General features: G+C 37.8%; 1 pseudogene; it reads left to right on the forward strand.

Annotated features, from left to right (window-relative positions):
* Nucleotides 1-3,541: 3,541 nt before the first annotated feature.
* LOC114048984 lies at nt 3,542-11,036 on the forward strand (annotated as a pseudogene).
* Nucleotides 11,037-17,502: the final 6,466 nt, after the last annotated feature.

Here is a 17,502-nt window from a genome sequence, read left to right on the forward strand (position 1 = left end):
AAATGACCAGTCATGGGGCACCAAGAGAAATGACTTTTCAGATCAATGTGAAGTTAACAAAGCAATAGCCATTTAATCTTTATGGTTTTCCATACCCAAAACATGTTTCCTTCAACTTTTAATAGGAATGAGGAGCAAATGATTGCTACTCTGCTGTATGCAAGGTGCCATATTAATTCCAGCAGAGAAGAAAAAAAAAAAGTCAGCTCTATCTTCCATGTGTTTACAATCTCTTTGGAGAGCTAAGACATATATGAAGTCCCTTCCAACTATGAGGTGCTTGCTTTGGCAACTAACTACAATATAAGTTAGCATGTAGTAAATGGCATATGAATAGTACATATAATATGTGATATAAGTACAGAGTTGGGAGAAATCACTGGCCTGTACATCTTGTGCTCTTTTTTAGTACACCTAAAATTGGGGCTCCTTAAGATACTTGTTATAGGGATTGCCCATAAGTTTGGGGGTCCTAAGTTTCTTCTCTCTTGCTCCTTTTTGCTTCTTTTGGGTAAAATTTAGGACTACCTGAAAGACTTAAAGCAGGGGTGGGGGGGGAATCTTGTCAATTTTAAGCCTAATGCTAATGATAAGCATGAATTTCATTCCTTTGATGAATATTTATTGTGTACTATATGCCAGGTACCAACTAAGGGCAGTATAGATCCAAAATGTATAAAATAACTCCTGCCCTTCCTGAGCCTACAGTCTAGTTGGGAAGATTAGACATACACATACCTCCCCACATATATATATAAATATTTGTGTGTTTGTATATATATTCTGTAGATATAGATAGGTAGATGTAGGATTGAATATGTTACTAGATAAATATACAAAGCAATGTATTGTGACGTGTATACTGCCTTTTGTTAGAATTGGGCTGAAATGGTAAGAGATATCTTTGATAGATAGATGGAGATGGGAGAGGAAATGGCATGTTAGTCACAGAGGAGCAAAGGAACAGAGTTGAGGATGTCACTTGCTTTCTTCACTTGTGCATTTGGAAGGAATGAGTTGATTTGAGAATATCTAGATAATGAGGATATACAGATAGAGGAACAGGGCCCCTCATTACCTCACCATGCACTTCCAAAAACAAGTTCAGCAAGCAACATTTCTGAATGTTGATCTCCAGCCCTGAAAGTGGTGGTGGTCTTGATAGCAATAACTTTACTTTCTTTACCTTGAGAAGAATGGAAGTGGCTTTGATTTCCACCAAGCTTGACCTTCAAACCCTCACTATGTGACTCAGTTGTGAGATGCCGAGGACCCAGCAGTATTCATGGTTCTGTCTTTGCTAAGGACAGACGAACTGCTTTGAGGACAGTAGGTACAAGCAGAAAACAGTAATTTCCAAGGGAAAGCATACCAACAAAGAATCATAGATGATATCTGGGCAGTTTCAGAGATGCCTTTTTCTGAGTTTTCTTCTCCTTCTTTAACTCCACCAAATATCTACAGGTTACACAACAAAATAACTCAGCTCCTCACATTTATCTAACTTCTGAATCTCTATCCACCTCATCATTCATTTAAAAACCTCACCATTCCTCTGATCTTGCCTAGATTAGAAAAAAGGGCCCCCTGGCTATTTTCAAGGACTTAAAGTTGAGTTGAGAAAAGTGAAAAGAAAAAAAAAGCTCAATGGAGAACCAAATCTTCCTATATAAAGGTTGACGGAAAATATCATCACCTACCTTATCAACAGCTTGCAATTTTGACTTCCTTTGTCTATTTTTATTTCATTTTGTTTTATGGATATGTTCCTGCAAATCCTAAGGGAAGAAAATGATTTTTTAAAATTTCAGAATGATTAATTTATACAGACAAGGTTGAGTCTTCTCATTCACATACATACACACACTCTTCTCAAGAACAGAGACAAAATTGCTTTTCTATTTGGATTCACAGTGCTTAGTGTATACTTGATATATAATAAGAGCTTAATGTATAATTTTCATTCATAATTTTCTTCATTCATCTTCCCCTCACAGTTCTTGGGGGTATTCTTGAGGAGATAATAGGGCTTTGCAAATTCTATAGCCCCTTTTCTGGTATGCTCTCCCCAATTTCATTTGCCAGTGCCTGTTAATACCTCCTCAATACCTTCAGTACCAGTGATTAGTGCCCCACTATAATTTTAACCAATTGATCTCTCCTTAATATCAATAAACCAATTAATACCAATCAGCTTTTATAAAGGAATATCTACTCAGAAGATATACCAGGAACAGGAGTACAACCAACCCCCCCCCCCCAAGCATTATATACAAATAAAGTCAGATCTAAATAACTGGGAAAATATTAGTTGCTCATGGGTAGGCCAAACTAATATAATAAAAATGACAATTTGGCCCAAATTAATTTGCTTATTCAGTGCCATACCAATTAAACTACCAAAAAATTATTTTATAGAGCTAGAAATTAGAGATAGATTTTTTAGAGCTAGAAAAATTCATCTGAAAAAACAAAAGGTCAACAATATCAAAGGAATTAAGGAATAGAAATGCAAGAGAAAGTGGCCTAGACATAGCAGATCTAAAAAATGTGAATGGGATGAATAATCCCATAAAACAAAAGTGAATAGCAGAGTGGATTAAAAACCAGAATCCTACAATATGTTGTTTACAAGAAACACATTTGAAGCAGAGACACACACATAGAGTAAAGGTAAAAGGCTGGAACAGAATATACTATGCTTCAGCTGAAGTTTAAAAAAAAAAAAAGGAGGGGTGGTAATCCTGGTCTCAGACAAAGCAAAAGCAAAAATAGATCAAATTAAAAGAGGCAAGGAAGGAAACTACATCTTGCTAAAAGGTACCATAGACAATGGAGTAATATCAATACTAAACATATATGCACCAAGTGTTACAGCATCCACATTCTTAAAGTTAAGTGACTTATAAGAAGAAATAGACAGCAAAACTATACTAGTGGGCGACTTCAACCTTCCCCTCTCAGAACTAAATAAATCTAACCACAAAATAAACAAGAAAGAAGTCAAAGAGATGAATAGAATTTTAGAAAAGTTAGATGTGAGAAAATTGAATGGGGATGGAAAGGAATATACCTTTTTCTCAGTGGTACATGACACCTACACAAAAATTGTCAGGGCATAAAAATCTGACAATCCAATGCAGAAAGTCAGAAACACTAAATGCATCCTTTTCAGATCATGATGCAATAAAAATTATATGTAATAAAGGACCATGGAAAGATAGATTAAAAATTAATTGAAGGAGCCAAGATGGTGGCTAAGCAGTAAGTAGCTCTCACTGTCCCTTATCAACCTTGAAAGACCCAGAAAATACCACCCCAGGAAAAATCCTGGAACAGTGGAGCCAGCAGAAAGACGGGGTGTAGCAGTTTTTTAGCTCATGAGGCTAGGGGAAGTAACCAGGAAGGTCCCTCTTGCTGTGGCTGAAGGAGACCTATACAAGATGGGAGGTGTCCTAGTAGGCCAGCAGCAAGCCCCACCTCAGCAAACCAGCAGGCGATTCTGAGCCCCAGGGAGGTGGAATGGACAACTGCCATCACTATGACCCACTACATGCCTTGGCACAACCGGGGAACCAGCAGACACCAGTGCAGAGAACCACAGCGAAGGGGTGTCCGTAAGCACTTGAGCCTACCTGTGCTCTAGTGAAGCCCTGGGTGAGGAGGCCATCTCCAGTGGCCAAACCACCCCCACCTCCATACCCCACCCCATGAGCTTCAGTGTACTCCCATGGAAACACAGAAAAACCCACTCTGGCCTTGGCACACACTAGCCACCACCACCAACTCCAGTTCAGCACCAGGTAAGCTACATCCTCTACAGCCTCGAACTGCCAGAACCTGAGGCCCAGCACACAAAGCCAGTAACCAGGCCTCTAACTCCCAGCACAAGAAGTGTGGGACAGTGCCCTCTGTGCCCTAGAACTTTAAAATCCAGATCAACTTTAAAAGTCAGGAAAAAGGCAAACACCATGAATAAGAAGCAACATAGAAAAAGAAAGACCATAGATTCTTACTATGGGAACAGGGAAGATCAAAACACAAATTCAGAAGACGATAGCATTGTCAATACACCCACATCTGACACCTCAAAGGGGGATATTGACTGGTCTCAAGTCCAAAAAGAGCTCAAGAAAGATTTTAAAAGTCAAATAAGAGAGGTAGAAGAAAAATTGGGAAAGGAAATGAGAGGTATGAAAGAGAGAGTCAATAGCTTAGAAAAGGAAGGACAAAAATTGACTGTAGAGGGGCAGTTGGATGGCACAGTGGATACAGCACCAGCCCTAGAGTCAGGAGGACCTGAGTTCAAATCCAGCCTCAGATACATAACACTTACTAGCTGTGTGACTCTGAGCAAGTCACTAAACCCCAATTGCTTCACCCCCCAAAAAAATTGACTGTAGAGATCAAGTCCTTAAAAAATACAATTGGCCAAATGGAAAAGGAGGTACAAAAGCTAAATGAAGAAAACAATTTGTTAAAAATTAGAATTGGGCAAGTAGAAGCAAATGATTCTATGAGACACCAAGAATCAGTCAAACAAAATCAAAAGATTGAAAAAAATTGAAGAAAATGTAAAATGCCTCATTGGAAAAACAACTGACCTGGAAAATAGATCCAGGAGAGATAACTTAAGAATAACTGAAAGCCATGATGAAAAAAAGAGCCTGGACAACATCTTCCAAGAAATCATCAAGGAAAACTGCCCTGAGGTCCTAGAACCAGAAAGTAAAATAGTCATCGAAAGAATCCACCAATCACCTCCTGAAAGAGATCCCAAATTGAAAATGCCAAAGAATATTATAGCCAAATTCCAGAACTATCAGGTCAAGGAGAAAATACTGCAAGCATCCAGAAAGAAACAATTCAGATATCGTGGAACCACAGTCAGGATTACACAGGATCTTGCAGCTTCTACATTAAAAGATCAAAAGGCATGGAATATGATATTCTATAAGGCAAAGGAGCTTGGATTACAACCAAGGATCAACTACCCAGCAAAATTGAGCATAATCTTTTAGTCAAGGAGATGGTCATTCAATGAAATAGGGGACTTCCAGACCTTCCTGATGAAAAGACCAGAGCTCAATGGAAAAATCTGATCTTCAAATACAAGTCTCAAGAGAGGCATAAAAAGAAAGAGAACATTTATCCAACAATTGAAAAATCAGATTGAGAAAGTTTGAGGACCACTTGAAGAAGCAGACACATATACTCCAAACAGGCATGGATACAGAGAGATAATCATTGAGTGAGGAAGCTTCAAGGAGCATGACCCAGAGGAGAATTGATAATGGATTCAAGAGAGCAACAGCCTTGGCATCAGAGTTGGACTACATAGAAGACTATAACAAGAAAAGATTTCTAGGCATTGCAGTTTTGGAGTAACAAGTTGCCTTGGCCCATGTATTCCCTGTATACCTCTCTATTCTGTTCAGTCATTTCAGTTGTGTCCAACCTTCTTGACCCCATTTGGAGTTTTCTTGGCAAAGATACTGGAGTGATTTGTCATTTCCTTCTCCAGCTCACTGTACAGATGAGGAAACTGAGGCAAATGGAGTTAAGTGACTTGCCCAAGGTCACATAACTGGTAAGTGTCTGAGGTCAGATTTGAACTCAGGAAGATGAGTCTTTCTGACTTCACCGTATCCACTGTGTCACCTAGCTTGCCTCTTTACCATTGTTCTATAAGTTTACTCCCACTCTTCTTCTTACTTCCCACTACAAAGAAGCTTTGTATTTTGGTGGGGGAGTATACCCCTTTTGGAGGGAGGGAAGGAGAGGAATGTTTGGTAGCTATTTTTCTTACTATGATATCTCAATAAATACCTTTAAAAGCTAAAAAAAAAATTAATTGGAAACTAAATAATCTAATCCTAAAAAAATGAGTGGGTTGGGGCAGCTAGGTGGCACGGTGGATAGAGCACCTGCCCTGAAGTCAGGAGGACCTGAGTTCAAATCCAGCCTCAGACCAAATACTTGACACTTACTGACCCTGCACAAGTCACTTAACCCTCATTGTCTTAAAAAAAAAAAAAAGAATGAGTGGGTCAAACAACAAATCACAGAAACATATTTTGTCAAAAGGAACAATAATATTGAGAAAACATACCAAAATGTATGGGATGCAGCCAACGCAGTACTTAGAGGAAATTTTATCTCTCTAAATGCTTACATGAATAAAATAGAGAAAGAGCAGATCAATGGATTGGGCATGCAATCAAAAAAATTAGAAAAAGAACTCATTAAAAATCCCCAATTAAATACCAAATTAGAAATTCTGAAATCAAAGGAGAGAGTAATAAAATTGAAAGTAAGATAATTATTGAACTAATAAATAAAATTAAGAGCTGGTTTTATGAAAAAAAAATAAAATAGATAAACTTTTGGCTAATTTGATTAAAAAAAGAAAGAAAACCAAATTATCAGCATCAAAAATGAAAAGAGTGAATTCAACACCAATGAAGAGGAAATTAAAGTAATAATTAGGAGCTATTTTGCCCAACTGTATGCCAATAAATCTTATGATCTAAGTGAAATGGATGAATATTTACAAAAATATAAATTCCCAGATTAATGGAAGAGGAAATAAAATACTTGAACAACTACATTTCAGAAAAAGAAATTGAACAAGCAATCAATGAACTCCCTAGGAAAAAAAATCTCCAGGGCCAGAAGCATTTACAAGTGAATTCTACCAAACATTTAAAGAAAAATTAATTCCAATATTATATAAACCATTTGGAAAAATAGGTGAAGAAAGAGTTCTGCCAAATTTATTTTATGATACAAATATGGTGCTGATACCTAAACCAGGAAAGGTGAAAACAGAGAAAGAAAATATTGACTAATTTCCCTAATGAATATTGAGGCAAAAAATTTTATTTTATTTTTTTTTAGTGAGGCAATTGGGGTTAAGTGACTTGCCCAAGGTCACACAGCTAGTATGTGTCAAGTGTTTGGTCTGAGGCTGGATTTGAACTCAGGTCCTACTGACTTCAGGGCCAGTGCTCTATCCACTGCACCACCTAGCTGCCCCAAAAAATTTTAAATAAAATATTAGCAAAGAGATTACAGCAATTTGTTACAAGGATAATACCAGGAATGCAGGGTTGGTTCAATATTAGGAAAGCTATTAGCATAATTGACCATATCAATAACAAAACCAACAGAATTCATATGATGATCTCAATAGATTCAGGAAAAGCTTTTGACAAAATACAACACCCATTCCTATTAAAAACAGAGAGTATAGGAATAAATGGAGCTTTCCTGAAAATGACAGGTAGCATCAACCTAAAACTATCAGCAAGCATTATCTGTAATGGGGATAAGCTAGAAGCATTCCCAGTAATATCAGGGATGAAACAAGGATGCCTTATCACCACTGTTACTCAGTATTATACTAGAAATGTTAACCTTAGCAATAAGAGAAGAAAAAGAAATTGAAGGAATTAGACTAGGCAATAAGGAAACAAAACTACATTCTTTACAGATGATGATGGTGTACTTAGAGAATCCTAGAGAATCAACTAAAAAACTAGTTGAAATAACTAACAACTGTAGCAAAGTTGCAGCATATAAAATAAACCCACACAAATCATCAGCATTTCCATATATTATCAACAAAGCTCAGCAAGAAGAGATAGAAAGAGAAATTGTATTTAAAATAACTGTAGACAATATAAAATATTTGGGAATCTACTTGCCAAGACAAACTTGGGAACTATATGAACACCATTACAAAACACTTATCTTTTTTTTTTAAATTAATGTATTTTAATTTATCAACAATCAGTTCCATAAGCTTTGGAGTTTTAAATTTTTCTCCCCCTCCCTCCCCACCTTCCTTCCCAAGATGGCATACAATCTGATATAGGCTATATATACACATCCTATTAAACATATTTTCACATTAGTCATGTTGTAAAGAAAAATTAGAACCAATAGGAGGAACCACAAGAAAGAGAAAACAAAACAAAACAAGAAAAAAATAGCAAATAGTATGCTTCAATCTTCATTCAAACTCCATAATTCTTTCTTTGGATGTGGGTAGCATTTTCCATCATGAGACCTTTGGAGATGTCTTAGATCTTTGCATTTTTGAGAAGGGCTAAGTCTATCAACATTAGTCATCAAATAACATGGCTGTAACTGTGTGCAATGTTCTCCTGGTTCTGCTAACTCCACTCAGCATAAGTCCATACAAGTTTTTCCAGTTTTTTCTGAAGTCTGCATGCTCCTCATTTCTTATAGCACAATAGTATTCCATTACATTCATATACCAAACTTGTTCAACTATTCCCCAATTGATAGGCGTTCCTTCAATTTCCAATTCTTTGCCACCACAAAAAGAGCTGCTATAAATATTTTTCTACATGTGAGTCCTTTTCCCATTTGTATGCTCTCTTTGGGATACAGCCCTAGAAGTGCTATTGCTGGGTGAAAGGGTATACACATTTTTATAACCCTTTGGGCATAGTTCCAAATTGCTCTCCAGAATGGTTGGATCAGTTCACAACTCCACCAACAATGCATTAGTGTTCCAGTTTTCCCACGTCTTCTTCAACATTTATCATTTTCCTTACAGAATACTTTTCACACAAATAAAGTCATATCTAAACAATTGGAAAAATATCAATTGCTCATGGGTATGCTGAGCTAATATAATAAAAATGACAATTCTACCTAAATTAATTTACTTATTCAGTGCCATACCAATCAAACTACCAAAAATTATTTTATAGAGCTAGGAAAATAGTAACAAAATTTATCTGGAAGAACAAAAGACTATCAAGGGAATTAATAAAAAAAAAAGAAATGGAAGGTGCCCTAGCTGTACCAGATATAAAACTATATTATAAAGCATTGATCATCAAAACTATTTGGTACTGGCTAAGAAATAGAGTAGTGGATCAAAGGAATAGATTATACAAGACATAGTAGTCAATGATTATAGTAATCTACTGTTTGATAAACACAAAGACTCCAGCTTCTGGAATAAAAACTCACTATGTGACAAAAACTGTTGCGAAAACTGGAAAATACCATGGCAGAAATGAAGTATGGACCAACATTTCATATTGTATACCAAGATAAGGTCAAAATGGGTACATGATTTAGACATAAAGCAGATTTAGACCATGAGCAAATTAGGAGAGCAAGGAATAGTTTGGCTGTCAGATCTATAGAGAAGGGAAGAATTTATGACCAAACAAGAGATAAAAAAAATTATGAAATGCAAAATGGATAATCATTTTGATTACAGTAAATTAAAAATTTTTTGCACAAACAAAACCAATGCAACCAAGATCAGAAGGAAAACGCAAGCTGGGAAACAATTTTTACAGCAAGTGTTTCTGATAAAGGCCTTATTTCTCAAATATATAGAGAACTGACCAAATTTATAAAACTGCAAGTCATTTTCCAATTGATGGTTAGTCAAAGGATATGAACAGGCAGTTTTCAGATGAAGACATTAAAGCTACCTATATTCATATGGAAAAAATGCTCTAAATTACTATTGATTAGAGAAATGCAAATTAAAACAACTCTGCGGTATCACCTCATACCTATTAGATTGACTAATATGACAGAAAAGGAAAATGATAAATGTTGGAGAAGATATAGGAAAAATGGGACACTAATGTATTATTGGTAGAGTTGTGAACTGATCCAACTGTTCTGGAGAGCAATTTGGTACGATGCCCAAAGGGCAATCAAGCTGTGCATACCCTTTGATCCAGCAATACCACTTCTAGGTCTGTATCCCAAAGAGATCATTAAAAAATGGAAAAGGACCCACATGTACAAAAATATTTATAGCAGCTCTTTTTGTGGTGGCGAAGAATTGGAAATTGAGGGGATGCCCATCAGTTAGGGAATGGCTGAACAAGTTGTGGTATATGAATGTAATGGAATTCTATTGTGCTATAAGAAATGATGAGTGAGTGGATTTCAGAAAAATGTGAAAAGTCTTACATGAACTGATGCTGAGTGAAGTGAGCAGAACCAGGAGAACATTGTACACAGTAATAGCAACATTGTGTGATGATCAACTGTGATTGATTCAGCTCTTCTCAGCAAAGCAATGATCCAAGATAATTCCAAAAGACTCACGATGCAAAATGCTATCCATATCCAGAGAAGGAACATGGAGTCTGAATACAGTTTGAAGTATAATATTTTCACTTTTTTTGTAGCTTTTTCCTTTTGTTCTATTTCTTCTTTCACAGCACAACTAATGTGGAAATATGTTTACATGATTGCACATGTAAACCTAGATCAGATTGCTTGCTGTCTTATGGGACGGGGGATGGGAGGGAGGGAAGAAGAAAAAATTTGACTCTCGAAATCTTATTTAAAATTTTTTTTAAAAATGTATGTCTCAGTAGGCTCTCTGAGTCCATCTTTAAAGGTTCCCAAACTTATCTGGCCTACTGCCCCGTTTTAAAAAAAAAAAATTGCTCTTCCTTTTGCGAGTTGGCGGGAGTGAGACGGCAGCACCACGAAGACCTCGGGCACCCTGAGAGAATATAAGGTAGCTGGACGCTGCCTGCCTACTTCCAAGAGTCCAGTGACGCCTCTTTATTGGATGCGGGCCTTTGCTCCCCAATCATGTTGTATCAAAGTCCCGATTCTGGTACTTCGTTTTCCAGCTAAAAAAGATGAAGTCTTCTGGAGAAACTGTATACTGTGGACAGGTTTTTGAAAAGTCCCCTCTTAGGGTGAAAAACTTTGGCATCTGACTGCGCTATGATTCCTGGAGTGGAACCCACAACGTGTACAGGGAGTACAGGGATCTGACCCCTGCTGGTGCCGTCACTCAGTGCTACCGAGATATGAGAGCCCGTTACCGTGCCCAGGCCCACTCCATCCAGATTATGAAAGTGGAAGAAATTCCGGCCAGCAAGTGCCGCCGGCCTCCAGTCAAGCAGTTTCATGACTCTAAAATCAAGTTCTCTCTGCTCCACAGAGTTCTGCGTCGCCAGCACAAACCACACTTTACTTCCAAGAGGCCCAACACGTTCTTCTAAGTGCAGAGACAAGGCGGTACATATTTTATTTGATCTGTTTAAATAAATTTCTCAATTGGAAACTCCCCCCCAAAAATTACTCAGTGACCCCTTGGAAATCCACTTTCTTTAGCCCTTTAGCTTTTTAAAAAAAAATTTGCTTCATTTCAAAAAATATATAAAATATTATTTTTTTTAAATGACATCTTAAATTTAATAATTTATTGTATATTTGTGGGGTTTTTTTCCTGAATTTAAATTTTGATGATGCAATACTGTGTCATGTAACCGTACAGTATCATATTATAAACAAGTCATTACTTGCACATATTCCTTCTGATGCATACTGGACTTCCTGACAATGGGTGACATGTTCTTGTTAAGACCTGTTGGCAGACTTGACCACTGATTGGTTTAACTTGCATTTTGTGTTATTTGGAAAATAAAGTAATCACTACAACCTTAACTGTTACACAACAGATGAAACATATACAAATGGTTTTTCAAAACTTTCTTTTCTTTTCTTCTTTCCTTATGCTTCCTCCTATTTTTATTTAACACCCTCAATTGTATCCGAGGCTACTACTGCCTACCTGGATTGTTCCAATGGCCCCCACAGCAATATCACCCACTTTGGGAGCCTATCTTCTGAGTTGGATAGCATGTTTTATCATGAATCCTTTGGAATCGTGATTGTTCATTGTGTTAATCAAAGATACTAAGTCTTTCAGAATTGTTTGTCTTTACAATGTTGCTATTAATTCTATAAAATGTGTAACATTCCTTAAAGCCAAATCCTTTCCTTAGTCAAATCTATCTCCATCTCAAGTGAAACAAATGTACAAATATAATTCTATTCAACTCAACAAGCATGTATTACATACTTATTTTGTCTAAGGGGGAAAAAAAGAAAGCAAAGATCTTTTTCAATGTAGGAATATCCCATAAGATAATGTCAAAGACTCTTTGGCCTCTTTTTTTTTTTTAAATCATACTAAGACTGTCTATATATCACTTTTTAAAACGCCTTTTTATGTTTCTTCTTGATAGCTTAAATATTTGTGGTGCTTTAACTTTTTTCCAAAGTGCTTATGAGAAAAAAAAATGTGTGAGGTAGGTAGGACATACATTTCTTTTCCCCATTTTACATATTAAGAACCTGGAAAAGTTAAATGCTTTGACTAAACTATGTAGAGCTATGTAAGCTAAGCTAGAATAGTAAAGAACTCAGGACTTGTAATTCACTTATATTGTTCTTCCTTTTAGATCACTATGCTTCCACTTGTTAAGTTCCACTGGATCCACTAAGAGTATTTAGGCCATTTCTTGAATTCTTTCGACCTCAAGAATTCTAGTTCCATTTAACATTGTTAGAGGGAGCACAGTATGTTGAGAAAAGCACTGGATATGGAGTCAGAGAACCCAGGGTAAACACCATTCTTATATTTATTAAAAATAGCATAATGTGATCTCTATGGATAGTGTTTGTGTCATAAATCTAGAGTTTTAAGGGACCTAAGAAGCCATTCACTCCAACTTCCATGATTTTGAAGAAATGTAGGCTCGAGGAGGTTAAGTAACTTGCCTAATGTCACAGAGCAAGATTTGAACCCAGTGTGTAGGCTGGGCTATCAAGCCCCAGCAAGACTCCACATTATTAAGTCATCCATATTTGATCCCAGAGTGCCCTGAGGCAACATGTAGTTAAGTATGAAAAGCTTTGATGAGAAGCATCATGTATGCATTTTCACAAACGTGCTTTTGCCCAAACATGCTCTTTCCAAAACTATATCCCCATATCTTATTCCTCAAATCCATTCTCTTCTTATTATCTGATTAGTGGGCTTGTCTTGAACCCACATATAACCCACGTAACTGAAATCCAAATTAAGCACCTCACAACTGACATCCTGGGCCTTCCTTCAGGGTGTCAGCCTGATACACACCCAATGAGGGTGCCCAGAGCTTCAGGACCTCCAAACCCGTAAGCCTAATAAATGCCTTGTTTGCTCTTATCCCAGCAGCAACATCTGTTCTTCCACAACCCCTACTGCTCTTTGTTGCTTGTTTCTTAGGTCCTCTATATGCCCAAATTAGGGTTCTTCCCCTTGTACCACACTGGTTTAACTGATGATTTTTGTTGTTGTTGTTCAGTTGATCATTCGTATCTGACTCTTCGTGACCCTGTAGACTATATTGTCCATGGGACTTTCTTGGTAAAGATACTGAAGTGATTTGCCATTTTCTTCTCCAGTGATTAAGGCAAACAAAGGTGAAGTGACTTGCCCAGGGTCACACAGCTAGTTCAATTCTGGTATTCTGTGCTCAGAGGCCAGATTTGAACTCATATCTTCCTTATTCCAGGTCTAGCATTCTATCCACTGAGCTACCTAGCTTTCCCCTTAACTGGTGTTAGCTTCTAATTATTTCATGGGCTAGGGGAAACAACATGATATAAAAGAATAGTGGATTTGTAGTTATCATACCTGAGCAGCTGCCTCAGGTCTTTACTTAATAGAAATGTCTCACCTAGTGGGAAATAGGCCCAGTGAGAACAGGTCAGATGTGTCCACCCCTGGGGAAAGCAGCATGACGTTACTAGAAAAATCAGTGGTCCTGACGTAGAAGAGGCATGAGTTGTTCCTCCATACATGGACTCTGGCCATACATGTTCCTTCCATATGTTCTCTTTATACATGATCCCTGTGCATGCCCAGTCTCCCCACTGATATTTGCAGGAGAGTGTGCCCCAAGTTTATGGAAGGAATGTTTTATCGTGATTTATTTTGATATTTCATTAAATGTCTTTGTTTTACACTAATTGTGTCCTGTTGCTGCCTAGAGGAAAAAAAAATCATCGTTGCTGGGGACTAATGAACCATGGTTTAAATAGATATGGATCCAGAAAATAACTTCAGTCTGGGGTAGCTAACTATTCTGGGGGCCTGACATGTGAGAGGAGGTTGCTACAGATACTGCTGTGGGCAAAAGAATGACATGATGGGATCTGTGCATAAGGAAAATATTTGGCAGCTGTAAAAAATAGGTTTGACAAGGGATGGAATGTGGGTGTGGATTGAACTATTAAGAGATTATTGAAATAAACTATGGGGGTGGTGATAAGGGGCTCTACTGGGTGGTGGCAGTAGGAATAGAGAGTAGGAGATAAAGTAGGAGATAAAGAATGGCCAAGATTTAGCAAATCATTGAATGTGACAGGTGAGAGGGAAGCATCTAGGTGAAATTCAACAAAATACCACTAGATGGTGATCGGTGCTCAGCACTATACAGTAAGCACTGAAATTATTTCTTTTGCAAGTGGCCAAAATATTCAGTAAGGAAGTTTTCTTCTCTGAAGATTGGAAAATTTCTCAAGTTGGTTTTTGGAAAAAAACATTTTACTGCTCTATTTCTGGGAATTTGCTTCCTTTTTAAATAACGCTACTTAATATTTATTTATTCTGTGAGAGGACTAACTGAGCAGAAAGACTGCACTGACTACTGAGGGGTACATTAACAGCAGCCCATATGATAAAGTAGGCAGCTAAGTGGTGCAGTGGATAAAACATCAAATACCAGAGCTGGAGTCCCGAAGATCTAAGTCCAAATCTGGTCAAATCTGCGATCCTGGGCAAGTCACTTAACCCTATTTGCCTCAGTTTCCTCACCTATAGAATGAGCTGCAGAAGGAAATGGCAAACCATCCCAGTATCTTTGCCCAGAAAACCCCAAATGGGGTCATGAAATGTCACACGTGACTGAACAACAATAACAAAAGCATAATAAAGCACATTATTTACAACTTAAGAGTTGTAGGAAATACAAGCAATACACTCACTTTACAAATGGGGAAACTGAGGCACAGAGAAGTTCAGTGACTCTTCAAAAATTCTGTAGCTTCAATGGGAGAAACCAGACTTCAAATCTAGGTCTTCTAAATCCAATCCCAGAGACTGTTCTATTCCTGCTAATTTATGTGCTGAACACACAATACCAGAATTGAATTAGAGAATGTGACTAGCAATATAATATACTTGGCCTCATTAAATCAGAGCCTTTCCTTAAATGTGAAATTAGATGACAGAATGTCCTAACTTCTGAGACTCTCTTGATTGGGAGACAAAATCTGGATTTGAAAATCTCAGTCCTGGCTCTTTAGGGTTCTCCAGGTCTTTTTCCTTTGCTTCCTCTCTTTTAGTCTCTCTTTGAGAAACATAGCTTTTATTTTATACTCAAAAATTTCTATATAATATAAGTCAGCATATTAAGGAATTCATTCTAAAATACCTGCTCTGGGCCCATGTTGAAGAGGTACAGTGCTGTGGGAAAAGCACTGAATGTGAAATCAAGAAACTTGGATGCTAGTCCTTGTTCTGCCACAACATGTGACCTTGGACAAGTCAACTGCCCTGCCTCAGGCCTGCCTCAGCTTCCTTATCTGTAAAATGAAGGTGGCTGAGTGAGGTGGCACGGACCTGTAATTCCTCATATCAGGTAAACTGAAACTGGTGGATTGCTTGAGCTTGAGAGTTCTGAGCTGCAGTGGGCTAGGGTATTCAGCACAAAGTCTGGCCTCAGAATGGTGAGCCCTGGGAGCTGGGGGCCTACCAGGTTGCCTGAGGTGAAAGGAGTTAGAATAGGTCAGAAATTGAGCTGGTCAAAGCTTTGTGTTGATCAGTAGGAGGACTGGGCCCCTGAGAAGTCACTCTTTTCAAGTCTGGGTGTGATAGGGATAGCCAGGCTTCCAAAATATGAGGGTGATCTTTAAGGCTTTTTCTACTCTAAAATAAAATGATGCAAGGAAGGAAATTGGACCTAACAGAAAAATCTTGATATAATATTGTTTAATTTATAGCTTGACCCCAGACTCCTAGTTTAAGTGTTAATTCTTCCTTGTGCCTTTTTCACATATTCTGCTTTGTCATTTGTTAATGGGTATATAGCTTGTAATATCCACTATTACACTATAAACTACAGGAAAATAGGGACTATATCTTATCTAAACTTGGTGTAAATTATGTCAATGTGCCCACTTATCTTTGAATTATTTACCTTAGGACGAAAAAGGATTTGAGGAGAAGGCAGGGATGTGCTGGAGTCACAGTGTTAAATTTTCATTCTGAGCATTTACACCTCAGAAACCAGTAAAAGCTACAAATCAGGGCTTGATTTGTTGTTGGGGTTTTTTTTTAATTGCCTAGACTTAAGAAAGTGGTGGAGAAAATGTTACTAATGCAGATTAAACTTGAAAGTGTGTGGTATATACGTTTCCCTGCTGCCAACTCTTCCCTCCCCCCATTAAATGTTTATACACCCCTGGGAGAAAGGGGATGATAAATTAAGACTGTGCTTCCCACTTGCATTTTACAGTTTTTTAGTATACAAATGTTCTTTCGCTGCCCCTTTCAACCACCACATCATTTACACACACAAAAGATGCATCATCTTACTGTAAATAGGGAGATCAGGAAAGGCTGCATATACAAAGTCTCAGAGTTTTGATTCCAACTATGAGGGACAGCCAGCGCAAAGACATCAAGGTGCGAGATGGAATATCTTGTGTTAGGAATGGCAAGGAAACCAATTTGACTGGGCCTTAGCTCAAAGGAGCAGGGTAATGAGAAATAAGTTTAGAAAGGTAGTTTGGGGTTAAGTTGTCTTTACAAAGCTGAACACAGGAGCTTATATTAAAACCTAGAAGCAAATAGGACTTGTTGCAATAGAACTAGGCAAAGGATTATGAGAGCCATGTAAACTGAGAGGAGATAGAGATATTGTAGAAGTTGAAATGGCAATATTGGGAGAATGATTGGATAAGTGGGGTGAGGGAGAGTGAGGAGTCAGGTTTGTACCTTCAAGGTTGCAAACATGAATGATTATATGAGGATAGTGGTGCCCTCAACAGTAATTAAAAAAACCCTATAATTAGGAGGAAATCTAAAGTTTCTTAAGGTTATATACAGAGCTCTTATCCATCTTTCTATTCTCCACGAGGCCTAGCATTAGTAGCTAGCAAACAGTGGGCACTCAATAGATAATTCTTGAATGGCTTTAGCACAGAACCATGAAGAGGCTCATAGTACCATAGCCCAATAGCATGCAGTCTGAATGTGGGAAAGTAAATTGAATACGTTGACCAGTGAATCTCTAACCAGTCCTTCCTCTCTACCCTTTTCCCCAAACCCCCCAAGTATCACTAGCAAATGCAGTTTAAGCGTCTCCATGCCTGGAATGCTTTCTCTCCTCACTTCTACCTTCCCACTTCCCTGGGGGACTTCTTCAAGACTTAGCTTCTATCCTACCTCCTAAAGCCTCACCTCTACCCTCCCCTTCCCTGAACTTCTTCAAGACTCAGCTCAAACCTTACCTTTCTCAGTCCCTCTTCCTCTCCTCCATTACCTTCTATTTACATTGTATAATGTCTTATATGTACATAGCTATTTGCATGTTGTCTCCTTCATTAGAATGGGAGTTCTTTGGAGGGGCA

Source organism: Vombatus ursinus, unplaced genomic scaffold (assembly GCF_900497805.2).
Source record: "Vombatus ursinus unplaced genomic scaffold, bare-nosed wombat genome assembly UNPS02014794.1, whole genome shotgun sequence".
Lineage (NCBI taxonomy): Eukaryota > Metazoa > Chordata > Mammalia > Diprotodontia > Vombatidae > Vombatus > Vombatus ursinus.